The sequence below is a fragment of the Neophocaena asiaeorientalis genome, unplaced genomic scaffold (assembly GCF_003031525.2).
Source record: "Neophocaena asiaeorientalis asiaeorientalis breed wild unplaced genomic scaffold, Neophocaena_asiaeorientalis_V1.1 scaffold59, whole genome shotgun sequence".
NCBI lineage: Eukaryota > Metazoa > Chordata > Mammalia > Artiodactyla > Phocoenidae > Neophocaena > Neophocaena asiaeorientalis.
The window spans coordinates 6,690,508-6,716,805 of NW_020174268.1; the positions used below are offsets into that span (position 1 = coordinate 6,690,508).

At 42.0% G+C, this 26,298-nt stretch overlaps 1 long non-coding RNA gene across 3 annotated transcripts; it reads right to left on the reverse strand.

Annotated features, from left to right (window-relative positions):
* Positions 1–5,899: 5,899 nt before the first annotated feature.
* On the reverse strand, positions 5,900–24,368 carry LOC112406599 (uncharacterized). 3 transcript variants are annotated; one of them, XR_003004593.1, is made up of 5 exons: positions 21,577–24,368; positions 17,030–17,171; positions 16,466–16,666; positions 13,807–14,311; positions 5,900–6,239 (listed from the first exon to the last, which is right to left on the reverse strand). It is a non-coding gene; the product is annotated as an uncharacterized LOC112406599 (long non-coding RNA). The 3 variants fall into 3 exon arrangements; XR_003004591.1 differs by having other exon boundaries at positions 16,466–17,171; XR_003004592.1 differs by lacking the exon at positions 13,807–14,311 and having other exon boundaries at positions 16,466–17,171.
* Positions 24,369–26,298: the final 1,930 nt, after the last annotated feature.

Here is a 26,298-nt window from a genome sequence, read left to right on the forward strand (position 1 = left end):
ACTAAAACTGGAAAACCTGATGTTACGTCTCCTAACATGGTATAAGAAAAAGGACACATCACCAATGCAAAGTGTTTCTGCCTTAAAAGCTGAGCTTAAATCTGATGAAACATCTAGATTTGGCTTCCAATTTATAGGCATAGAGAACAAGTTAAATGACTCCACTAGAGCACCATCAGCCAAATCCAAATATAGGACTGTCAGGATCTGTGCAAGGCCTTGGATTGTACCCTGCTTACAAGCGGTCCTGTTTTGTGGATGCTGGCAGAAGACCCAAAATTCCTCAGTCACGGACAAAGGACTTTATTGCTCACAGCAAAAGTAGTATTCAGAGCTTTATGTTGATTTGTGTTGGTTCTCCATGTCCCACAAGCCCCACAAAGGTGACACAAAGGGTCCATGATGGATGTCTGGGAATGCAGTGGGTTGTACTAGAGGAAAGAATCATGGAGCTGGGGAGATTCTCTGTATAGTAAGTGAAAGCCAGCCTGCTCTTTGTCTGGGAGAGACATTACCCCTTCTTCAAGGTTGCTTGCTACAAATACAAGTCTGAAAAATGGCCCCAGGAAAGAAAGGTCAGAGGTTTGCATTCATGGCATACCCAGCAGGAACATGCAGAGACACCCAGGGCCCATGGCAGATTCCTCTCCACCCCTCAGCCCGGAATAATGCAGTCTTGGCTGAACTTGAGTTTTTACTCAGTGCGTGCCACTCCACCAGCTACTCTGATTAATCTGACCACAGAGACTGGGAGCAAATTCATTTAATTTGTCTCATTCAACATTTAATCAAAACTACTATCAACAGGACTCCAAGCAGCAGGATGGGGCCATCTTGCAGTCTTTACCTCAGTCACACTCTTCCCCGCCAAGGGTACAGATTCAGCCAGCTATGAGTAAGTCCCATAGGGGATCAGTAGGTCTTCTTTCAGATAGCCAGGATGAGGTCCAAGGTGAAGCTATAATCCATTATGATCCACACAAGGGGGTTTAGACTGACCTCCTGGTCTACAGTGTCATTGCAATAATTACAGAGTGCAATAGTTGGGCCAAAAAGCAATCCCATCCCCAACAGAGAGATTGTGGCCCACACTTTCCCACATACAAAAATATAACCTGAGCACTCCACTTTGAGATTTGTCGCTCAACGTGGTTTGTATTACCATTACTTTGGTTAAGCTACAAAACCAGTGTCACTAAGGAGTTATAGTCTTGATCACCATATATGACATAACCAAGGCCACTTGGGCATCAGGAGAAGCATATGATTTTCTTTTTTTTTTTCGGTTTGCTGGCAGTTTAATCAATGGACTCCTCAAGTACAGTTGAGTAAAAATAGGTAACAAAGGATCATTTGATCTACATTTTTATTTGTCTTCTGATTACTTTAATGGTCTTTCATTATGAGAAAATGGAGAAACTCCCTGAAAAAACAAAAAAAGTGGAGTTATCTTGCTCCATTTTATTCATCATTCTGTTTTAGTGAAGAGAATAACTTATTCCAATTGAGTTTGGGAATGGGGTTCCTGATGCCTAATTAATATAATTCTGGAATTCAGAAAGAAAACCTCCCTTTTCCCAGACAAGTCGGACAAAGCTATTCAAGTCATATGCAAGATTAAATGTGTTGAAAATGGGCTTCCCTGGTGGTGCAGTGGTTGAGAGTCCACCTGCCGATGCAGGGGACATGGGTTCGTGCCCCAGTCCGCGAAGATCCCACAGGCCACGGAGTGGCTGGGCCCGTGAGCCATGGCTGCTGAGCCTGCGTGTCCGGAGCCTGTGCTCCGCAACGGGAGAGGCCACAACAGTGAGAGGCCCAAGTACCGGGAAAAAAAAAAAAATGTGTTGAAAATGGCCTGGAGTCTGAAGGGGCGAATCACCATCACCATCATACTCAGTATTTTGAAGGACCTACTGTGTGCTAAGCACAGTGCCAAGTGCGCCACAGGCCTTCTCCCCAGTCCTCCCAACGATCCTGTAAGGGGAGGTACCAGTGTCCCCATTTACAAATAGATTTCAGAGAGATCGGTGGCTGTCCAAGGTCAGATTCTCTGGTCAGACTAATCAGAGTAGCTGGTGGAGTGGCACACTTTGAGTAAAAACTCAAGTTCGGCCAAGATTCTGGGCTGAGGGGTGGAGAGGAATCTGCCATGGGCCCTGGGTGTCTCTGCATGTTCCTGCTGGGTATGCCATGAATGCAAACCTCTGACCTTTCTTTCCTGGGGCCATTTTTCAGACTTGTATTTGTAGCAAGCAACCTTGAAGAAGGGGTAATGTCTCTCCCAGACAAAGAGCAGGCTGGCTTTCACTTACTATACAGAGAATCTCCCCAGCTCCATGATTCTTTCCTCTAGTACAACCCACTGCATTCCCAGACATCCATCATGGACCCTTTGTGTCACCTTTGTGGGGCTTGTGGGACATGGAGAACCAACACAAATCAACATAAAGCTCTGAATACTACTTTTGCTGTGAGCAATAAAGTCCTTTGTCCGTGACTGAGGAATTTTGGGTCTTCTGCCAGCATCCACAAAACAGGACCGCTTGTAAGCAGGGTACAATCCAAGGCCTTGCACAGATCCTGACAGTCCTATATTTGGATTTGGCTGATGGTGCTCTAGTGGAGTCATTTAACTTGTTCTCTGGTGGGGAGGTCATATTTCCAATTTACAAAGAAGAAACTGCAAAATCTTCTATATTCCCTAGGCGCCAGAAACAATTCTTAGTACCCTTGATTCTCCTTTTTTCACAACTCTGGATCCCAAAGGACTGTCAGCCAGCATTTTTGGTCCCAGTGACAAATCCAGCTCTAATGTAGATACTGTAGGGGAATAAGATACTCCAACAGTAAGATGGGCTATCACAGCCTTATGCCACTGTAGCTTTATGCCTTGGACTCACTTGGGCTGATTCCTTGTTCACCAGGCTACCTTCTAATTCCCATGTAGGTCTGAAGAGAGAATGGAGTATTTCTTTGAGTATTTCTGGTCCTTGTGACAGTGATTTCTCAGGCAAACCAGAAAAGTAACTTTTGACTAAGAGCTGTCACATCATATGTGTAGAATTCAGGGAGAAAATACACCAGTCATTCCTTCATCATCATCATCATCATCATCATCATCATTTTGGTTGCTTGTGGGCATAAATTCCTCAGTGTAAATTAAATTGGTAATATAGTGACTACAAAAGGGGGATGGGGAATATTCTGACCCACCTTGCCATCCAGAGCCTTAGTTTTGAACTGTTCTGGTTGATTCAGTTCTCATAAAGCCTTGCTTTATCTTTTTCTCAACTTCCAGGTTCTAAGCACTACAGTTCTCCCATTGTTGACTTTACTTGCCCTCTGACCTCATGCAAGGCCCATCTTATCAGCTGAGATCTTAGCTTCTGTTTCTCAACTTTTAGCTGTGTTATTTCAGGGTCCCTTGGGAAAGGCCCATCCTATCCAGGCCCTTGAGCCACAAGGATGCTCCAGTGGCTGGTGCACACTGCACACCTAGAGCTGGGACCTGTCTGGGCAGCTTTTTGCACATAAAATTACATGATTATAAAGATTTCCACCTAGTACATGTTGACAAATAAAGGATATTGGTTTTAAAGACTTTGTTTTAACCAAAGCACACAATAGAACAATGACTTATAAACCAATATCTAGTGAAAACTGAGAGTATATGGAATATTTTATTTCTATTGGTTGGTAATTATGCCTGAATGATTCACAAAATTATTACAACATTCTTGATTTTATGGTTCCCCCAGGAAATCCTTCCCTATTTTAAATAAAGTGCATTTTATCTATTGAATGCATTTGATACCTCTATCCTGTTATACAATTACAACATTGTAAATAAATATAAAGAGCTATGTGGTTTGACTACTTCAACTATATAGAATTAGCTCCCTAGGAAGAGCAGTGTTTTTATCCTTTTCCCTTTAGAATCAAAAGGCATCTGATGACAGCTCTTTGAAAGGATGATGCTGAGACGACTGAATCTTCTCAAGTCTTCATATCTCTATTCTATTGTGTTAATTTGGATAACTATGAACAGACTGAAATCTATGTCTCTGCTAGGGACCCCAAAGAGCTCACTGCATAGGACCTACCCCAGCTTGGCTTTATATTTTCTGCATTTTTCTTCTGTCGCTGTTCAGAAAAGCTATGGGGTTAAAAGAAAAAAGTGTGTGTTTGTGTATGTGTGAGAAACCATTTCAGTTACCATGTGTTTTAGTATTTAGCATTATTCAAATATATTCATCTAACATTAGGACTGCTCTAACTGGCACACAATTTTTATATATACTTATATACAGCCTCATAGCATACAGTTGAAGACCACTTAGCACCTCTGATGTGAAAGGCACTGGGCAATCTTTTTTTTTTTTTTTTTTTTTTTTTTTGCGGTTCGCGGGCCTGTCACTGCTGTGGCTTCTCCTGTTGCGGAGCACAGGCTCCGGACGCGCAGGCTCAGCGGCCATGGCTCACGGGCCCAGCCGCTCCGCAGCATGTGGGATCTTCCTGGACCGGGGTACGAACCCGTGTCCCCTGCATCGGCAGGTGGACTCTCAACGACTGCGCCACCAGGGAAGCCCGGCAATCTTAAATCTCTTGTGCAACAAAGTAGGGTATAAATCAACCAAAGTAGGGTATAAATCAACCAACTAACAAACTATACAGAGATACAATCTGGGCAATGCAATGAGAACTGTTCTAGTCCTAACCTTGCTAGAACGTGGTAGATATTTTAGTTAAAGGCCAAACTCATACTTTAATAATTCATAAAGGATTATTATATAAGGGATTATTACTAAAATAACAACTAGAGCTCTTTTTATAACTGCACGAAGGAGAATCTATGTTTACTATAAATATCTATCATTCATCATTTCTTACATAAATAGTATTTATCATTGTTTCTATAATAGATAAAGTACTATATGTTACCCATTCTTCAGGATTAACTATTTTATGTTAAAGCTACATGAGACAATGCTATTTTAACCTCTCTACAGGATGTGTGAAATTCTAACAAACCTGTGGAAATTCAACATTTTCATTTATCACCTGGCACACGACATTAGCCTAACACCTTCTCCTCTCCATCCTCATCCTCATTCCCACTGCCACCTCCTGTGAATTAGGACAGAGGAGAGAGATACTGTATAAATACAACAAAACTGGGTGAATCTTCCGGTCTGCTTTTATTACCACACACCAGCTGACCCAGGTCCAGAGAGTGACATTTGTATATTTGTTGTACACACTTTCACTCAGTTTACTTCACAAAGCTTAATGCACTCTGTTCAAATTTGCTACAGGTACATTCTTAACATTTCAGGCATGCATAAAAATAGAGGTTTTGTTTCTGTTTTTTGCCAATTAAATCAAATAGGGAGGTGGCTCTTGTTTTTGGCAATAGGTCTCACATTTGCTGAGAATTAGGTGAGGATTTTTAGGGGTGGGAAGCCTGTGTATGGGCTTCCTGTGAAGCCATTAGCTGAAAACCTTTGGTTTAAACCACAGTGTCCAGGGCTGGCCTCTAGCAGGTCAGCGTGCAGCCACTGTCTCAGGGGCACACGGCCTCCCACCTGTCCTCACCCCCAGCACCTCTCCCACCCCTATTAGTGGCTATGCACTGAGGGTGGGGAAGAGGCTTTCACTTCTACATTATGCTCTCTGCACTGTCCGCGTTTTCACGTATTTACTCTGTGTGTGTGTGTGTGTGTGTCTGTGTGTGTGTGTGACAACACTGAAGTTCTACTTTCTTTGCCTGCTTTTTTACAAAGCCACGCATTTCTTACATTGAATTACAAATGTGAGGCGCTCACCCTGGTGCAGCCCGCCACCCACACTTGCCCCTTCCTCTCCGCCTCCCACCTCCTTCTCTCTCCCTTCTCACCTTTTGCTTTTTCTCTGCTCTCATGAGCTTCCACTTTTGTCCTTCTTCTTTTGCATAGATTTTTCCGAACTGCACTCTTTGCAGGAACCGTTTTAGAGATTCTTCCAAGGCCCTTATTTGTAATTACATCCACCTTTTGTTGCCATGATGGCTGTCCTTCAGGACTTGATTCCAAGACACTCGTCCAGAGTGACTCCTGAGTCGAGTGGCATATTTCTCCGCTTCTATATTTTCCCCCCTCATATATTTTGACAAGAATTTTGAAAAATGTGTTCTTCCTCTTCCTTTAAGTCCTTTTTCCTCCTGGCTTGTAGAGCAGGTTTTGTTACCAGCAGAACTTTCTCTAAAGTGAAAGGAGACAGAGAGTTAACTAAAAGACACACTGAATTGCTGGGTGTGTCCAGAGTCTGATTAGGTTTGAGAAGAGGAACAGAAAGAATTTTTGTGTTTTAGAAATTGAGGAGGCCTCCTGGCCTAGCGTGAAAAACTCAAACAGATAAAATTCTATTTTAAAAAATCCAGGACTTCCCTGGTGGCGCAGTGGTTGAGAGTCCGCCTACCGATGCAGGGGACACGGGTTCGTGCCCCGGTCCAGGAGGATCCCACGTGCCGTGGAGCGCCTGGGCCCGTGAGCCATGGCCGCTGAGCCTGCGCATCCGGAGCCTGTGCTCTGCAACGGGAGAGGCCACCACAATGAGAGGCCCGCATACCGCAAAAAAAAAAAAAAAATCCAACAAAGTCTAGTTGGGAAGTTAAGTTAGCATCTTGTTACTAAAAGCATCAGAAGTGTTGGTTATATATTTTTTAATGCACTTGTTACTTATTAATTTAATATCCAAATGCTTACATCTCCTCCTGGCCCTGTTCTTAACCTCTGTTCTTTCCCTGTTAAATCGTGACCTTTCCTTGCAGCCCCTCACTCTGAAGGGCGGCTTTCAGGACTACTCCCAGGTAGCCTGGGGCTTCAGGGGAGCACCGATTAGACTTGTCGCTCCCGTGCAGGCCGTAGTTTCTGCGCACAGAGAAAATGCTGGGGTGAGTCATAGTTCTTTCCTAACAAAAGGGCATTGTACTGTGCTGTTTGGTTCAGGCTCTTCCGTGTCACTTGTGGTTGCAAACGTATGGGACAGGAGGCTGGTTCCAGAGACGCATCGCTCAAGTTGTATTCTAGTGCGCTGCTTTGGGCGTGCCCCGATTGACCGTGAGATCCTTTAAGGCTGCGACGCTTTGATTTATCTTCGATCCCCAGCCCTAAATGCACTTGTGCCTAGCTCAGGGAGTGCTAAGCAAGTGTGGCTTGGTGGGAACCCTGCAGGAGACGGGGAAGGGAGAAAGTTTGCTCTGTGACCCAGGAGCAGGAGTGGCGCCCTTAGGAAGCCAGCTCACCTGCACATAGCCGGCAGGGGGCGCAATTGCCTCAGTACTAGATAGAACGTGTTTCTTCGGCCCCACTTGTTAATTTAAGCCTTACCTGTTTGGTGAACCCAAAGGCCTGAGTCCCTAGAAATTTAAACTTAAACCTGTACATACGCATTAGAATATCACCTGTTGTACAGAACAAACCCGCATTATATTTAGTCCAAAAGGCACAGGAATAGTCCAGAGTTAGCTTACAGAATAGAGTCAGGACATCTCACAGTCAGATGTAAAGAGGAAAAGTATCTGGTCAGTCTTCCAGGAAATTTCAATAATTTTGAAGTTGGAGGCTCTTACACTCACTTGACCAACCTGTTCCTCTAATCTAGCCACCTCATTTCTCAGATGAGAAGCCAAGGTTTATGAAACCAGTTATCTAGGCTCCTCAAGAAGATGTAGCTGCAGAAAAATTATACAGTACTTTTCTGGGTTTTAGGCATGTGTTGAAAACATGGGGAAAGGTGGCCATTTGGAAAAATTGCACCTACAATCCTCCTTTCTCTCTCTCTCTCATATTTACATATGTACATACATGTACATGTACAAAACATGTAACATTTATGCACAAAATATATGTATATAATATGTATTTTATATATAATAAATATATATTAAATATCTATCTATCTATTTTTTTCAGGCCCTTTAGAGAGGCAGCATAGCCTAGTGACCTCAGCATATGGCTGTGACCCACCCAGACTGTCTCAGTTTGAATTCTTGGTTCTGTCACTTAGCTCTGTGACCTTGGGCAAGTTACTTAACCTCTCTGTGACTTAATTTCCTTGTCTATAAATGAGGTTAATAACAGTATCCGTTTCATTAGGTTATTTTAAGGATTAAAAAAGTTAATCTTTGTAAATCTCTTAGAATGGTACTTGGTACATTAAAAAGTACTATAATACTTTTTAAATAGAATTTATATAATTTTGAAAAATACCATTTTAATAATGAATGTAGATAACACTGCAAGGGTACTTTTTAAAAGGTTGGAAGTTGGCTTTTAATATACCTTTTTTAGGGAAAATCGATTGTGTCATAAATGATAGAGGTGTGAGAAAGAATGTGTAGCTAGTGAACCTGCCCACCACATTGAGTCTGAAGCTTTACATTATGATTCCAGGCGAGGCTCTGGTTTCCAGGGTGCAGAAAAGTATCTGACATTTTTTTCCTCATTTTGGAAAGCTTAAAAAACAACCACCCCAAATTCAAATGCCCAAATCTTCAAAGAATTGTGTGCTTGGAGCATTTTAAATGTACCTGCCCCTTGCAGTCTACTGTTTCAGAGAAATCATGACTTTGTTTTTGAAGCTGGCTCTTAATCAGCTTCCTCCCCTTTTCCTGAGTGTCTCCATCTGAGCCAGCCATTGCTGTATTCTGCTTGTCTGTTGGGGCTGCAGGGAGTGGCTGGCAAGAAAGATGAGCAAGGATAGTCTGTCCAGGCCACATGGGACATCTTGACTCCAGGGTCGGCCGTGGGAAAGGTGGGTCCCTGCCCTGCGATAGGCCACTAGGATCCAGCTGAGGACCAGGTCGGGGCAGTTGGGCCCAGCTCTAAGGGGTTGTCACTGGATAGGTCAAAGCAGCTCTAAGAGGGCAGAAGAGGCAGCTCTTGGATCGGAATTAGAGGCCCTATCTGGGGAGAAGCACAGCAGAAGAAATGCCCTAGGGTCTCACCTGAGGAGAGGAGTGGCGAGAGGTCTCCAGGAAGAGAAAAGAGTCCATAAAAGAGGTCCTTGCTGTGAGGGGGCAGGGCAGAGATGGTGTCTGGGGAGAAGAATGGCTGGTCTTCAGTTGGGTGGGGGGCTCAGATCACCAATAATCAGGGAGATCTGGTGAGGCAGAAGAAGATGCTAGCAGGAAAGTCCCTGAAGAGCCCGAAGCAGGCCCTAAATTCCCCACAGGCAGCTCTTCACATGCTACCTGGAGGCCACCATTGGGAGGCTTTGAAAGAAGATACCGGGTTACCTATACAAGCACTCGCCAAGCCAGGTGACCCATTGAGAGAAGCTGCTAATTGTAACAGAGGCAAAATGTTATCTGTACTAAGTTTAAAAGAGTTTTCCAGGGGGAAATGAGGACAGGCCAATGCAGCCAAAAAGAGCTGGGTGTTGGTTTTGCAGAAAGCTAAGTTACACTGACAAAGAGGGTTGCCAGGTGTCCTGTATTGAACCAGACAGCATGGTATTTTAGTTTCTGGTGTATTAAAATGCAGCAAATACTTGTTTTTTAAAAAATCACTATTATTTCAGATATACTTTTTCTTACATTTTGATTGATTTTTAATCAGCAGAGGTTTGTAATTTCAGCTTTTATTTACTCCTTCTGCTAACTATTAAATGGACAAGCACTGCTTAAAGGAGCCTTATGATCCTTTTGAAATGTGAGGAATTCTTTTAGGTATCTGTGTGCAAGTAAACCGTTCCAAGACTAATGTTAAGTATTCTGTTAAATAAGTAAATGTCTGTCCCTTAGGAGGGGAGGGTACACTCTACAAAACAATTTTTTCCCTCAGTCTCTGTGGTGTGGATATTTTTGTAATCCTAGGAAATAGTTATCTTTAGGGCAATAAGAAGAGCTAACATTTATTGAGTGTTTAGCATGTGCCTGACACTGTGAGCAACGGTTGTCCTCTACCCTCTTTCTCACAACAATCCCGAGAGAGATGTTCTAATTTTCCTCATTTTACAGAAGAGGAAACAGGCTCAGAAAGATTAAGTATTGAGGCCAAAAACCTAGATGTTATTCTCTTTTTTTGTTGTTTATTATTATTATTTTTTTTTTTTTTTTGCGGTACGCGGGCCTCTCACTGTTGTGGCCTCTCCCGTTGCAAAGCACAGGCTCCGGACGCGCAGGCTCAGCGGCCATGGCTCACGGGCCCAGCTGCTCCGTGGCACGTGGGATCTTCCCAGACCGGGGCACGAACCCGTGTCCCCTGCATTGGCAGGCGGACTCTCAACCACTGTGCCACCAGGGAAGCCCTGTTTATTATTTTTTAAAATTTATTTTTGGCTGCATTGGGTTTTCATTGCTGCTCGTGGGCTTTCTCTAGCAAGCAGGGGCCACTCTTCGTCATGGTGCGTGGGCTTCTCATCACAGTGGCTTCTCTTTTGGAGTACGGTCTCTAGGCACATGGGTTTCAGTAGCTGTGGCTCGCAGGCTCTAGGATGCAGGCTCAGTAGTTGTGGTGCACGGGCTTAGCTGCTCCACGGCATGTGGGATCTTCCCGGACCAGGGCTTGAACCTGTGTCCCCTGCATTGGCAGGCAGATTCCTAAGCACTGTGCCACCAGGGAAGCCCTAGATGTTATTCTCAGTTCCTCTTCTTTTTCTCAGACGCCTCATTATTAACAAGTTCTGTCAGCTGTAACACCAAAATATATCTAAAAATCTGACCTTTCTTCACCCTAGCTGAAGTCCTCATTATCTTTCTTGATTAGATGTTGCATTAACCTCCGACTGCCCCCGAGGCCACTCTTACCCCCAGTACAATCTTCCATGCACACTACAGCCAGAGTGGTATTTTTAAACTGTCAGTCAGACCACGTACTCTCCAATGACTGTCCTTCACATATAAAATAAAGTGGGGGACTTACAAGGCCTTACATGAGCTGGTTCCTGGTTGCTGTGTGCAGTCTTCATTCATTTAACAAAAAATTATTGACGGCCTACTATGTCCCAGGCACTGTTCTAGATGCTGGGCATACTGTTCCTGTCCAGAGCTTACATTCTAGTGGGAGGAGACAATAATCAAAGAAGTACATAGGATGATACCCGTTATCTTGTAATAAGCTATAAGGGAGCATAATCTACAAAAATACTAAATCACGAGGCTTTACACCTGAAGCTAGCACAATATTGTAACTCAACTATACTTCAATTAAGAAGAAAAGAAATATGTAGGCTATCAGATGGTGGTGAGTGCTATGGACAAAAGTGAAGTGGGAAAGGAGAATAGGAAGTGTGAGTGGCAGTGAGGGGCCACTGGGTGGCTGAGCAGATGACCAGGAAGGCCTCCTGAGAAGATGACAAGGGAGCAGACACTGGAAGAAGAGGAAGGAGTGAGTCAAATGGATTCTGGGGGAACATTCCAGGCAGTGGGGATGGCAAGTGCAAAGGCCCCAAGGAAGAGGTGTGCTTGGCATGTTTGAGTAACGGCAAGGGGGCCGATGTGGCGAGAGCAGAGAGAGTAATGCAGCGGGTAAGCGGAGGGCAGAGAGGTCCTGGGCGTGGTCGGGGAAAGCGCAGACCATGTAGGAACTTGTAGGTCCGTCTCCTGCTCCACTGTAGGCATGGGACTTTGAGTGGGTGGCTGGGCAGCCCCGGGAAGAATATGAGCAGTGCAGTGATGTGACTGGGTAGCAGGGCAGCAGTGGCTGCAGGGAGACTTGTTCAGAGTCAGAGGTGAGAGCGATAAGGGTGGCGTGGGCCAGGATGGTGGCAGTGGGGGAAAAGGGTTCAAATGTTGGTGATGCGCCTGTAAGTGAGAAGCGAGAATTAACCGTTGGATTTACCACGGTGAAAGATTTAGCAACGGAGGCAGTTTCAGTAGAATGATGGCTCAAGCTGGGCTGCAGAGAGTTCAGAGGAAATGGGGGGAGAGGAAGTGAAGACAGTGAGTGAAAGTGGTTGTGCTGTAAAGAATGTCAGAAAATGGGTGGTGGCTAGAGGTGCAAGTTGGGTCAAGAGAAGCCTTTATTGAAATGGAAGAAATTACAGTGATTTCTTATGATGATGGGACTGATGGAAGAGGAGGAAAGAAACTTGCTAGAGCAGGAGAGGGGGTGAGTTTGTGTACCTTTGGAAGGCCTTCAGCCCCCATGATAGGAGGGGAGGTGGGGATATGGACACAAGCACGGGTGGGTGGGCAGGTATTGGGGTGGGAGCTTGTGGGCCTCCTTTATTGTTTGCTTCTATTTTCTCAGTGAAATAGGAAGCTCATCAGTGAAGAGTAAGGGTTGGGGAGGAAGTGTTGGAAGTTTGAGGAAAGAGAAAATGGTATGAAGCTAAAAGGAGTTGAATGTTTACACAGGGGAGTGATTATAATAATGGACCTCATATCTAAGCTGGTTAAAGCGGGACGTGAGGACATGAGGGAGGACGGAAGCAAGCAAAAGGTAGTGAAACAGTAGACTATAGGATCGAATGGAGTTGGGGAATTTTTGGAGTTGGGATTGGAAGACGGGAGGTGATGGTGAAAAGTGGGAGGCTTCATGTGCCACCATTCTCTCTCCTACACTCTGTGTCAGCTCACTGGCCTTCTTCGGTTCTTCCAACACTTCACGTTTGTTTCTGCCTCAGGGCCTTTGCACTTGCTCTTCCCTTCACATCTTTGCATGATTTGCTCCCTAACTATGCTCAGCTTTCCGCTCTGTCATCACATCCTCAGGGAGGTTTTCTCTGCTCATCTAGGTAAAAGGCAGTCTCTGTCCCCTGACCCTGTTTCATTTTTCCTTGTGGCATTTCTTGCCACCTGAAGTTATGCTATATTCATTCATATGTTTACATTCTGTGTCTCCCACTAGAATGTAAGTTCCACAAGGGTAGGAACATTGTCTTGTATACCACTGTATCCCTGATACGTAAAAGGCACTCAGTAAATAAATAAATTTAAATGAATAGTGAATACATGAACTTCCCAAGGTCACTCAGCTAATAGGTGATGCAGGTAAGATTCCCACCCAGCACTCTGGCTCTTGAGCTTTTGCTCTTAAACACTCAACAGAGAGAAAGAAGAACTAGGAGAGAGAAGCTGCTGTAGCCCTCTTGGAGCTTTCAATCTCTGAGATTTTAGGAGCTTCCCTATAGATGGAGTTTGAGGGGAAGAAGGAAAATACTCCTCTACTGGAAGCTTTATTGGAAAAGGCAGAAGGTAGAAAAATAATTTTCTGGATAGAAAAACAGAAGGACAAAAACAAACCAGTAGCAATGTACAGGTCTGAGATTGGGGTATTGATCGAAGGCCACTTAAGACTTATTTATGATTTCTTTTTCCAAAGAAAATGCATTAAGGCAGTGCTTTTGGAATTAAAATTAAAATTATCCATTTTTTAAAAGAAAGAAAACTGCAGTCAATCTGGTGGTGAAAGCAAAGGGTGAAACTTTAAGTTCATCTTTCCTGGGAGAGCAGCTGGTTTAGAAGATAAAGCTATGCAGATGTAGGGCTTCCCTGGTGGTGTGGTGGTTGGGGGTCCGCCTGCCGATGCCGGGGACACGGGTTCGGGTCCTGGTCTGGGAGGATCCCGCGTGCCGCGGAGCAACTGAGCCCGTGCGCCACAACTACTGAGGTCCGCACTCTGGAGCCCACGAGCCACAACTGCTGGGGAGAGGCCCGCGCACTGCGGTGAGGGGTGGCCCCCGCTCGCCGCGACTGGGGAGGGCCCGTGTGCAGCAGCGGGGACCCAGCGCAGCCAAAATAAATAAATAAAATTGAAAAAAAAAAGCTATGCAGATGTAAAGCAAAGATTTTGAACCATCCCTTTTCTGCGTTACACTTACATCTTTAGTTTCATGAAGGATGACTTGAAGCAGCCACACTTGTGATGCAAAACTTATTCCTCAGTGTTATTTTCCACTTGCAAATTGGTTGGATCTACTTGAGTCAAACTGTGCTTTTGTAGACTTCGTTGCTTCTTTTGGAAGTGTTCTTTCAAATTAGGTTACAGAAACAAGAGCTGAATTATATACACAGCTGCAGAAATAGACTCTACTTTCAAATGTAAGATGAAAAATATGAAAATCGAGAGAGTTCCTTTAGTGTTGAAACTGCCCGACGTTCTTGGTAAAGTTCTGTTTCTTAACGCAGTCAGAAATTGGTGGGTGGGGTGGCCACATGGCCTGAGGAGTCAGGCATGCCCCCTTTGGAGCAGAAGTTGCAGTCACTCAGATGGATGTTTGAATCCAGTTCTGTTCCTCATAGTTGGATGACCTTGGTCAAGTCATTTAACCTGGTTAATTTCCTTACTTGCAAGAATCCATGTGCCCAGAGCTCCCTCATGGGGTGCTGTGAAAATTAATTGAAATGATGTATGCAGTGTCATGGAGTGATTTGCTTGATAATTGGAAGTCATTGTGTAAATTGCTGGCAGACTACTTCTTGCTTTTGTGCACTTGTGTTTTTGCTCTCTGTTCATAGACAGCATGATGATATAATTTAACCTCCACACTGGGACTCTTTTGAGAATGAAAGGGGACACCAAACCAGAGAGAACTCTGGGCTTAAGTCAAGACTCTCCCCCAGGCAAACCAAGATGTTAGGGTCACCCTCCCGAAGACTGAGAAGCCTGTAGGAAGGAGGTGCCTGCCGGAGGGACAAAGAAGGGGAGGAAGTGGGCAAAGACGGGTCTTGTCTGTATTGGCATGCTGGTTAGGAACTAGAAGTCAGTTTGAAACATGTTAAGAACAGAAGAAGCCCTCTTTCCCTTCTCTCCTGCCACCTTATAATTTGGTGACGGACCTTTCCCTATTGTGCCCAGATTGGGCTGGAGATTAAGCCAGCATGTGCCAAGATGGCATCAAATCACAGGGGCAGGCTGTGGACCCCAGCATGGTTATGAGTAGGCCGTTTCTTCTGAGCCAAACTACGGGGATTTATGCTACTGTGTTTATTTCTCTTTGTTATTTGCCAGCACAGTGATACCCAAACCTGCAAGAATTTAAGGATAACTGACATTACTTTAAAATACCCATTCCCAGGCCCCCACCAGAGAACTGAATCCAAATCTCCTGACATTCCGTATATTTAAATGAGTGTCTGGGGCAGTCTCTGTGACCGGCAAGGTTAGGAAACATTGCCCTTGCCTTGAGAAAAGCTGTTTACCAGTGGTCCCCAACTTTTTTGGCAGCAGGGACCAGTTTTATGGAAGACAATTTTTCCACAGACTGGGTGGGGGGAGGGTGGCTCAGGCAGTAACGGGGAGCTGTGGGGAGCGGTGGGGAGCGATGGGGAGAGGCAGATGAAGCCTTGCTCGCTGGCCCGCTGCTCACCCCCTGCTGTGCAGCCTAGTTCCTAACAGGCCACAGACTGGTACTGGTCCGTGGACCCAGGGTTGGGGACCCTGGGTTAAACTTTCTGGCTTTGACTTGATTGTGCCACGGGATATTAAGAAATGTCTTTTGTCATCTCACATATGGGCTTCAAATATGAAAGGAAGAATCAATCCGAGGAGGCTCTGATGGAGCAAAGATGATGAGTGTCCCAAAATACAGACAAATCTCCAGGACAGGGTGTAGGGTTCTGTGGTCTGTCTGCTTCTGGCCCTGCACTCACTGGGGCCTTTTTCAATGTCAGCTTTGGAGGAGCTGAGCCTTATATTTATTATAAAAGCAGTGATTCCATGTCCTCATACTTTATTTAGTTATTGCTCTTTCTCTTCTTTCCCCATCATGCTTCCGGAAAGAATTGTTCATACCTCCTGTCTCCATTTCCTTAATTCTCATTCACTCCTGACTATAGTGGAATGAAGCCTGGCCTGGGTGATCTGCCCTGTGTGATCCTGAGCAGGTTAATGAATCACTCGAGCCTTAGTTTCTCCACTTGATTTCTACACGAGGTAATGCATTTCATGCCCCCTACCCACCTCTGCCCCGCATAAGGAGATGAACTTTCTCTTCCTGAAAGCATTAGAGACCTAACTGTAAGATTCAATTATTCAGTTATTTTTCAGGGCTCAATTTACTTTTCTCATCAACAGCTAAGACCATACTCAGTTTTTGAAATTCTTATTTTTTTCTTACATTTATGTCATTTTCCCCAGTTTTTGCCTCCTGGTTCTTTTTCTATATACCTTATACTTAGGTGTATTAATGGAATTATGCGGCCATTAGAAAGTATCTCTAGAAAGACTGGAAAGATGATTACTTGAACGTCTTAAGTAGAAATAGTGCAATGCAAAATGCTACATGTTAAAAATAGGTAAGGTGCTGTTGGTCTTAAGAAGGCATTATGGCCACATGACCAAAGATAACAGAATCTTACCCTAGACTGTGGCCACACCCACACTCACACCTAAGATCTCTCAGGGACACAAAGGGAACGTAACAAATGAGAATTAAAGTATCATTTGCTATGTGTACTCTGGTAAGCTGGGCCTGAGCACTGCTTTGGGCTTCAGATCTGAAGACTTCCTCTATCTTCCAGGCATAAATAAACTCTTACCTCGGCAGGAGCGCATCAGATATGTATGCCTGGTCCTCTGCCTGAGAGGGAACAGATCCTAGTTTCAGCAGTGAACAAAGAGGCAGCAAAAAAGATAAATTCTCGCTTGAGTGTGCTGGAGCAGGCTCACATGACTTGAGAGCTGATTCTGATAACTCTTCCCAACTCTGCAGTCAGCATTCAGTGAACTCAAGTTGACAGCTTGCAGTCAGCCATGGTGGGAGAATTTACAACATGGAAACTGGTAAACACTGTGAAGTGTGGCTCCCTATCCCCCACCCTTGCCCAAAGCTGCGTGTTAACTGTTGATTAGCACACCACTGGGAGAGGCAGAAAACATGTTACTTCCCTACTCTGAGCTGGCTCTGGTTATGTGCACCACTCTTTCATTGCAGGAAGAGAGGGCAACGTCTAGATTCATTATCTGCAATAATAAAGATGATGATAATGACGATAAACACTTAGTGAGCACGTCTAGATGCTGTGCTTCACTGTACCAAGTGCTTCCCCTGCATAGCCTTAATTTATACTCAAATGACTTTATGAAATAGGGACTGGCATTACCTCTATTTTACATATGAGGAAATTGAAGACCAGAGTAAGTAATTTGTCAAATGTTCCACTGCTGATGAATAGAAGATTCTGGATTCCAGTCCAGGCAAGGCCTCTCTAGAGTCTCAGCTCTGATCTCCATGATAACCCCTTCCTGGGGAAAGTAGGAAGAGAGGTTGGAAAGTGTCATCCCCAACTAGCAGTTGACAGCATGTATTACTATGATAGAAACATTAGATGTTACGGAAAAACCTGAATGAACTTTCTGACCAACCCAATATTTAAAAGATGCATCCTTGTGTATTGTGATACAACTTTTATATAAGATTTTCAAACTTGCAAAATAATACAACATATTTTCATGGATATTTACATATGTGGTCAAAGTGTAAAAACATACATGGAGATAATGTGGGTACCTGGCTATTTTTTATGTTACCACTTTTTTGTATATTTAAACTATTTTGTAATAAAAATTTAATGTATTTCTATATAAGGTAATCCGATTGGTTTTAATGTGAGATTATAGGTAGTTCTACTCATTTATTTTATTTAAAAAATTTTTTTAAAGATGTTTACTTATTTATTTATTTGCCACGCTGCACAGCTTGCGGGATCTTAGTTCCCTGACCAGGGATTGAACCTGTGCCCCCTGCAATGGAAGCACGAAGTCCCAACCACTGGACCATCAGGGAATTCCCTCTAATCATTTATTTAAAATTTTTTAATATTGTTGTATTGCCCTTTCTTTTTTTTTTTTCTTGGCTGCATGGCGTGGCATGTGGGCTCTTAGTTCCGCCAACCAGGGATCGAACCCATGCCCCCTGCATTGGGAGTATGGAATCTTAACTGCTAGGGACTGCCAGAGAAGTCCCAGTATTGCCCTTTCAATTACAAAAATTTTTTAAAGAGTGAGTGCATGCTAAAACTGGTAAAACCTGAATAGCCTGTAGTCTCTTTAGTTGTCAATGTTAATTTCCTAGTTTTGGTACTGTACTATGGTTATATAAGATGTCATCATTGAGAGGAATGAGTAATGCAATGGATCATTATTATTTTAAATGGATTAATAAATAAAGGTTATTTTATTTATTATTCTCAAAAACTTCAAGAATCTCGGGGCTTCCCTGGTGGCACAGTAGTTGGGAGTCTGCCTGCCAATGCAGGGGACACGGGTTCAAGCCCTGGTCCGGGAAGATCCCACATGCCGCGGAGCAGCTGAGCCCGTGTGCCGTAACTACGGAGCCTGCGCTCTAGAGCCCGCGAGCCACAACTACTGAAGCCCGTGTGCCACAACTACTGAAGCCCGTGTGCCTAGAGCCTGTGCTCTGCAACAAGAGAAGCCACCACAGTGAGAAGCCTTTGCCCGCAACGAAGGGTAGCCCCCGCTCGCTGCAACTAGAGAAAGCCCGCGTGCAGCAGCAAAGACCCAATGCAGCCAAAACTTAAATAAATGAATAAATTTTTTAAAAAAGTTCAGGAATCTCTGTTTTAATGGAAACTTCCTCTAACCCCCAGGTACTGTTAGATGTTTTATTTTTTATGTTCCATCCCTCTATCATAGCGCTAACCATATTGTAGGTTGTTTATATATAAAGTACTCTACACATTTAAGTGCTATTCTTTTTCTCCGGGAAACTTTGATGGGCCATAAACTTTTTTCCATATTTAAGAATTGAGATATAATTCATATACCATAAAATTCACCTTTTAAAAGTGTATAATTCAGTGGGTTTTAGTACATTCACAAGGTTGTGTGACCATTACCACTATTTAATTCCAGAATTTTTCATCACCCCAAAAAGAAACCTTGTAACCATTAGCAGTCACTTACCATTCTTCCCTCTCCCCAGTCCTGGAAATCACTAGCTAACTTTCTGTTTATATGGTTTTGCTTCTTCTGGACAATTCATCTGAATGGAGTCACACAATATGTGGCCTTTTTGTCAGTTTCCTTTCACTTAGCAGGATGTATTCAAGGTTCATCCATGTTGTAGCATGAATCAGTATTTTGTTCCTTTTTTATGGCTGAATAATATTCCATTGTATGTATATACCACATTCTGCTCATCCATTGATGGACATTTGAGTTGCTTCCTTTTTTTTTTTTTTTTTTTTCTATCCTGAATAATGCTGTTATGAACATTCAGGTTAAAGTTATTGCGTGAACATATACTTTCAGTTCTCTTGGGTATACATCTAGGTGTAGATTTGCTGGATCATACAGTAACTCTATGTTTAATCTTTATAGGAACGGTCAAACTTTTTTCCAAAGCATGGGCCAGCAACTTTAAAAGAACTTCTTTTTTATTACTATAAAAGTAATACATTATATAACCATTATAGAAATGTTCAAAAATTCATTAAAGAATCAGGACAAAATAAAAATCATTCTCACTTTTTACTATTTATGGATAACAACTGTTAATCGTGTGATGGCTTTTTAATATGTGCATATGCATGCACACACATACACACAAATAATCAGTATCATGCTACATATAGTTTTGAAATTTGCTTTTCTTCACATAATAACAGAAATTTTCAAGTTGTTAAATAGCCTTCTAAAACATGATTTTTAAATGGCTACATATTATTATTTTGTTTGAATGTACCAGGATTCATATAACTCATGTCCTTTTGATGGATAATTAGGATATTTCTAATTTTCCCTTGAAAGTTCCATAACAATATCCTTGTTATATAAATTATATTTTTTATTCTTTTCTTAGGATACATTTCTAGAAGTTGAATTAAGTATATATATTTTGAGTGTTTTTGATACCGATTACCTAACTGTCCTCCAAAATGTTGTATCCATCTATGTTGGTTTCCAGCAGCAAACAGGATGGCCTGTACCACTCAATGCTGGCCTACTTGTCCGCATGCTTATCAGTCATTTGTATTTCTTCTTTTTGTGTCCTGTTTTTCATGTTCCTGGCTTGTTTTTCTACCTTTTGTTTGATTTGTTATTCATTTGGAAGAGAACATAGTCATATATATTGCATGTATTTGTTCTAACTGAGTTTGTGTTTTTTACAAATTTATCTTTTTTCTTTTTTATACAGTATAAAAGTAATAGACGCTCAATGTAAAAATACAAAAAATTATAATAATATAAAACATAGATACTGAACATTTCCCATTTCCATCTTCTCACATTGATAACTTGGTGTATATTCCTCCAAATGTTTTTTCCTATCAATATATTATGAATTACATTTCCTTTCAAAATTGGAATCATAGTATATATACTGTTTTTAACTTGATTTTTCACTTATTATATCTTATACATATCTCATTGTTAATACGTACTGCTTTATAACTTCTTTTAATAGTTATATACTACTATCACTATATTGTATTTTTAACATAAAAGGTTTTTTTACATTTTTATTTAGTCATATCATTAAGTCTTTTTTTTTTTTATGGCATATTGCTTAATTTTTATGCTTAAAAAGAAAGTTCCCGGGCTTCCCTGGTGGTGCAGTGGTTGAGAGTCCTCCTGCCGATGCAGGGGACACGTGTTCGTGCCCCGGTGCGGGAAGATCCCACATGCCGTGGAGCGGCTGGGCCCATGAGCCATGGCCACTCAGACTACGCGTCCAGAGCCTGTGCTCCGCAATGGGAGAGGCCACAACAGTGAGAGGCCCGCGTACCGCAAACAAACAAACAAACAAACAAACAACACAAAAAAAGGGCTTCCCTGGTGGCGCAGTGGTTGGGAGTCTGCCTGCCAATGCAGGGGACACGGGTTCGTGCCCCGGTCCGGGAAGATCCCACATGCCGTGGAGCGGCTGGGCCTGTGAGCCATGGCCACTGAGCCTGTGCGTCCGGAGCAAAATACTCTGATGGACTATTCAAAAAATTATCCTTTTTTAAAAAAATTTTTCTTTCTTTATTTATTTTTGGCTGTGCTGCACGCTTGCAGGATCTCAGTTCCCTGACCGGGGATTGAACCCAGGCCACGGCAGTGAAAGCACTGAATTCTAACCAATAGACCACCAGGGAACTCCCAAGTTATCCTCATTTTTAAGAGACAAGCTCTACTGTAAAAGACTAAAGACTACTGACACATCTGTGTAAGCTATAGGAGGAGTATGGAAAACTTTGCTTTGCAGATAAAGAGGGAAAATATTGTTTTGATAAAATAAAATATATTAGAGTGCCTATTTTAAGTGAATAAAATTCAGAATACATTACCATTTCATCTGGTGTTAACAGGTAATTTTTAGAAGTTTGAAATATACCACTAATCTCTGAAAAAGAGAATTCTTACTTCCCTAAAACATTCATGAAAAAACAATTATTATCACTGGGTTAGGTGCTGGGGCTGCAATGATGAGAAAACACGGATAAACACACTCATACAAACGCACACAATCTCTGACTTTATGGACTTTACAGTCAAGTGGGGAGAGAAACATTATTAAATTATTACACAAATAAATATATAATAACAAACTTTAGGTGTGCAATGGAAGAAGAGCATAGGATGGTATGAGATGATCATGAGGGATCTGACCTTGGCCTGGAACTTCTTGGAAAGCTTGACATACCTGGGATGTGTCAGTTGTGCTGTGCTTGGGGGATGAGGATGACGAAGAGGAATCTGGTGGCCGGTGAGGGGGTTCCTTCAGGAGAGAAGGGACTTCGGGAGCAGGAATCCTGAATCTGGAAGGAGCAGGGGCCTCGAGCAACAACACAGCGGCTAACACAAATGCCTGCAGAGAGGGAGGACTGTGGGAGAGGAAGAAGGGGCATGCCTCGCTAAAGTGTATTTAAATTTAAAAATGGTGTAACTACGGGCTAACAGTTTGTGATCCCTGCTTTACAGGGATTGTGAGAGTCACTAAATGTTAGCTGAAGTTCTGACAGTGTCTTGAACCTGAGTGTTCAAAGAATTACAGAACTTAAATGCTGGGTACAACCCAGCAAGAGTCCCTGAAAGAGTTGGAAAAAGAAAAGCCCGGTGTGAGCATGATGTTACTAAACGCCAGGGAAAGAGGGCCTTTTAAGGAGGAGGCAGTGAGAGCTGCTAAGAGATCAAAGCAAATGAGAACTGAGAAAATGTCCATTGAATTTCACAGCACAGAGGTCAATGACCTTCACAAAATGCCTAACCTGTGTTCATATTGTATAACGAGTCTCACACATCTTCTGGATTGTCTGTGTCTTTTGCCTGACTGGGAGGGGTGTGGGCTGCTTTAGATCCAGCGCAAGTTCCCAGAGATCCGGCCACATTCTAGCAACAACTAGCACAGTGTTATAAACAACAAGACCATTATAAGATAAATACATTTTTGACAAGGCATTTATTACCACATGCTTTGATATCAGAGAGACTCAATTGGACTCATGTTAAAAAACAGAAGCATGGATTTCTTGTGCAATGCTGTATAGGTAGGTATCTGATAAATTTAGACCTTCTGAACCAAAGTTCTATGAGATATACTACTGCCTTTACTTAAGATAAAGAAAGTACAGGAATCTACTAGCTATTGAAAACTATAATAGAAAACTGTTGTACCTTTATTTGTAGAAGAAATGTTCTAAAAATGTCTCATAGAGCAGGGTGAGAGTAGTTTTCTAAATTGAAATTATACAATTTATTATTATAACTGACATTTTCAAGACAAAACTAGAGCACATAATGATTAGTGAACGCTACACAAAGATTCCAAAATAAAGTTTCTACAAATCAAGTTCTCTTAAACAACTGCAAATATTTATACAACAGTAGTCTTTACCTGAATGAGTCGTTTCTTAAGGCCCTCATAAAGTGACTTTCATCAAGAATAAAATTCTACATGTATGGAAATTAAGTTTAGAGAAAAAATTATTAACATAATTGAGTGTAATCATTGTTAAAAATATCAAAACAGAGCACTACATTTCAGAGTATATGTAATGATTTTTAAAGCTCTAGTGAGGCGTACTCTAAAATGTAGTTAATATTTAAGCAACATACTAACTTTAGTCATACAATATAGTTAAGATCATTATATTAAGATAATTTATATAGGATTGATATATATATATATATATATATACACACATAATTTCCTCTCATAGGACTTTAGGAGTATTTGTCATCGTTAATTCTTTCTACATTCATTACATTTTATTTACAAATTGAAAATTTTAGTAAACAATACACTTGAAATTAAATGGTTCAATGGAATTTAACCTAGGCACATATGTTGTACTTTTATATACATTAGTGCATTAAAAAAATCTACAATATTCAATAACCTCAAAACTATTAAAATAAAGGAAATTTCTTCCCCCTTAAATCTTGGACCCTGTTATCAGATTAGTCTTCCCAAAATTCTGTTTTCATCTTGTTAGTGCCATATACGTAATTATTCAGTGGCTTCCCATTTCCTACAGAATGAAGTTCAACTCTTTATTCTGACATCAAAACATTCCACAATTTGGCCTCAAACTTTTTTTCCAAACTAGGCCATGCTCTTCCCTGACTCAGTATCAGTGAAGCTAATTCCCACCCTGAACTTGTGTTCCTCACCTCCAGTGCTCTTCCTCTTACCTTCAAATCCTATGATCTTTAATTCTGTTTGACTCCCACCTCCCCTGTGAAATCTTCGTGATGCTTGCATGCCTTCCTCTGATCTTGTCTTCACCACACCACTCACATTGACTCTTAAACAGCCACTATTACTGAACTAGTTCATGCTGTTAAGAATTTTCTCTTCAACCAAATGGGAAATTCCTCAGTTAGTGCCATTGGTGCCTAGCACAATCCTGAGTATATAATTATAAGCATATGTTAATATCATCTTAATTACCTCTGACATTTTATTCTTATAACTTATTTTTCCATCTAAACAAACGGCACAACTAAAGGCCAAGTTTACTGTTGCTTAAGCATCTCTCATTCTCTCCCAAAGCTAACTGATATTGCTGTTTGCTCCATCTAATGCACGATCTTCACTATGCAATTGAAATATATGCAACCTGTAATTTTCTTCAAACCAAGGACTAATTCCTTTAATTTCATCAAGTCTTAGGTAAGTTTCTGTCTTTTGTGATAAATGTATTTTTACAGGTAGATTCTTTTCCTTTTAATGGAATGTTTTGGATGTTCCAACAATTTCACTGAAATTGTAAAGCTTTAAAAAACACTGCAGAGTCTTCCTTTCATTAAGTGAGATGTTTTTTCCTTTTCCTCTCCTTTCCCTAAGCACAAGGAAGGAGGTACAGCAGTGGAAAGATAAATGCTTTTAAAAGGCCACCCTGGGGACTTCCCTGGTGGTGCAGTGGTTAAGAATCTGCCTGCCAATGCAGGGGACACGGGTTCAAGCCCTGGTCCAGGATGCGGAGGAACTAAGTCCGTGCGCCACGACTACTGAGCCTGCGTGCCACAACTACTGAAGCCCATGTGCCTGGAGCCCATGCTCCTCAACAAGAGAAGCCACCGCGATGTAACAAAGAGTAGCCGCCAATCTCAGCAACTAGAGAAAGCACGCACGCAGCAATGAAGACACAACGCAGCCAAAAATAAATAAATAATACATAAATAAATATATAAAATAAAATAAAAGGCCACCCTGGACTGGGTGTAAAAAAAGCAGAAATTATGGTGCTAGCTTCCTCTACTACGTAGGCAGTTTAGCTCTGCTTAAGACTATTGTGCTTGAGCCTCACATTACAAATCCAAAACAACAGTTATTCAAAACCAGCATGGTTTTCTTCTCCCATATAGCAGTAGCAACCATTTATTAAGTACCTCCTATATGTCAGATACCATGTTGGTTGCTTTGTATGTTATCTGATTTTCACAATCAAGTGAAACATTATCCCCATTTTACAGAAGAGAAAACTGAGGCTTAGAGATGCTTAGTAACTTGAACAACTTGTATATGGCAGAGCTAGAGTTTGGATGCAGAATTGATTCCAAAGTGTCTGCTCTTTTTGCTACACCTTGCAATGTCAGTGCCTTGTATTGCCAGGAATTCTCGTTGGGGAATGTTGGGGCTTGCATTCATGACTTTGGCAGGTATTGGGAAGGGAAGGACAGAATAGTAATGAAATGTTCCAGTATATCTAAGGAGGCTCACCAGCACCCCTCTCCTGCACATAACTGCTCCAGTCTTAATTATTAGATGTTCCCCATTCTGATAATTTACATTTCAGTGTACACCAAATTTGGCACTGTCCCTTTTGTTATGGAACATCTGATCACATCTTGGTAGATGGAAGGAAAGCTGGCGGATTTCACCTTTGTCAAGGCTGAGGACAAAAACAACACCATGAAATAAATCACAAAAATAAGTATATGTGTGTATATATATATTTCAAATATATAACATTAGAAATTCTACCTGTAAAAATAAATTTTTCACAAAAGACAAACTTACATAAGACTACATCTTATTGCTGTGGTGACATATGAATTCCAGTCTTAAGCTTAGTCTGCTTATTTGAAGAACAGTCAATAAAAGGAAATTCCAGTGTGAAAAGAATTTTGACAGTCCCTCGGTATGGGATCTAGTTATAGTGTGCTCTTCCAGGAAGGAGGTAGCTGTGTGGGTGGGTTTTAATCCATGTATGCAGGTTTTTTAAATTTTTAAATTTATTTTATTTTTGGTTGCGTTGGGTCTTTGTTGCTGCGTGCAGGTTTTTCTCTGGTTGCGGCAAGCAGGGGCTACACTTCGTTGCAGTGTGCTGGATTCTCATTGCCGCGGCTTCTCTTGTTGCGGAGCTCGGGCTCTAGGCGTGCAGGCTTCAGTAGTCATGGCACACGGGCTCAGTAGTTGTGGTGCACGGGCTTAGCTGCTCTGCAGCATGTGGGATCTTCCTGGACCAGGGCTTGAACCCGTGTCTCCTGCACTGGCAGGCGGATTCTTAACCACTGCACCACCAGGGAAGCCCCGTGCATGCAGGTTTTAATCTCTTTTTCTAGTCACACTATATGTGGTGATTCCCTGATTGGCTGTTTTATTAGGACCATGGGAGGGAAAATAGGTTATTCTTCCTTCCCTATTTTTCTACACGTAAGAGAGTTTAATATACGATGGTCTCTTAGTAGTTAATTTTTTTGTTAACAATCTAGGGATTTCTATGCAGATTTAACCAACGTTTTACATTTAATTGGTTATAAGTTAATTAATTAGTATCTACCAACAACCAGGTACACATAAGACAATTTCTGATTTATGAGTTAATAAACTTTCACTCTTGTATCATTTTAATATTAGGCTATTCAAAATGTTTCTACAAATCAGGAGTTTGATTTTCTTTTAATAACACTTATTTAG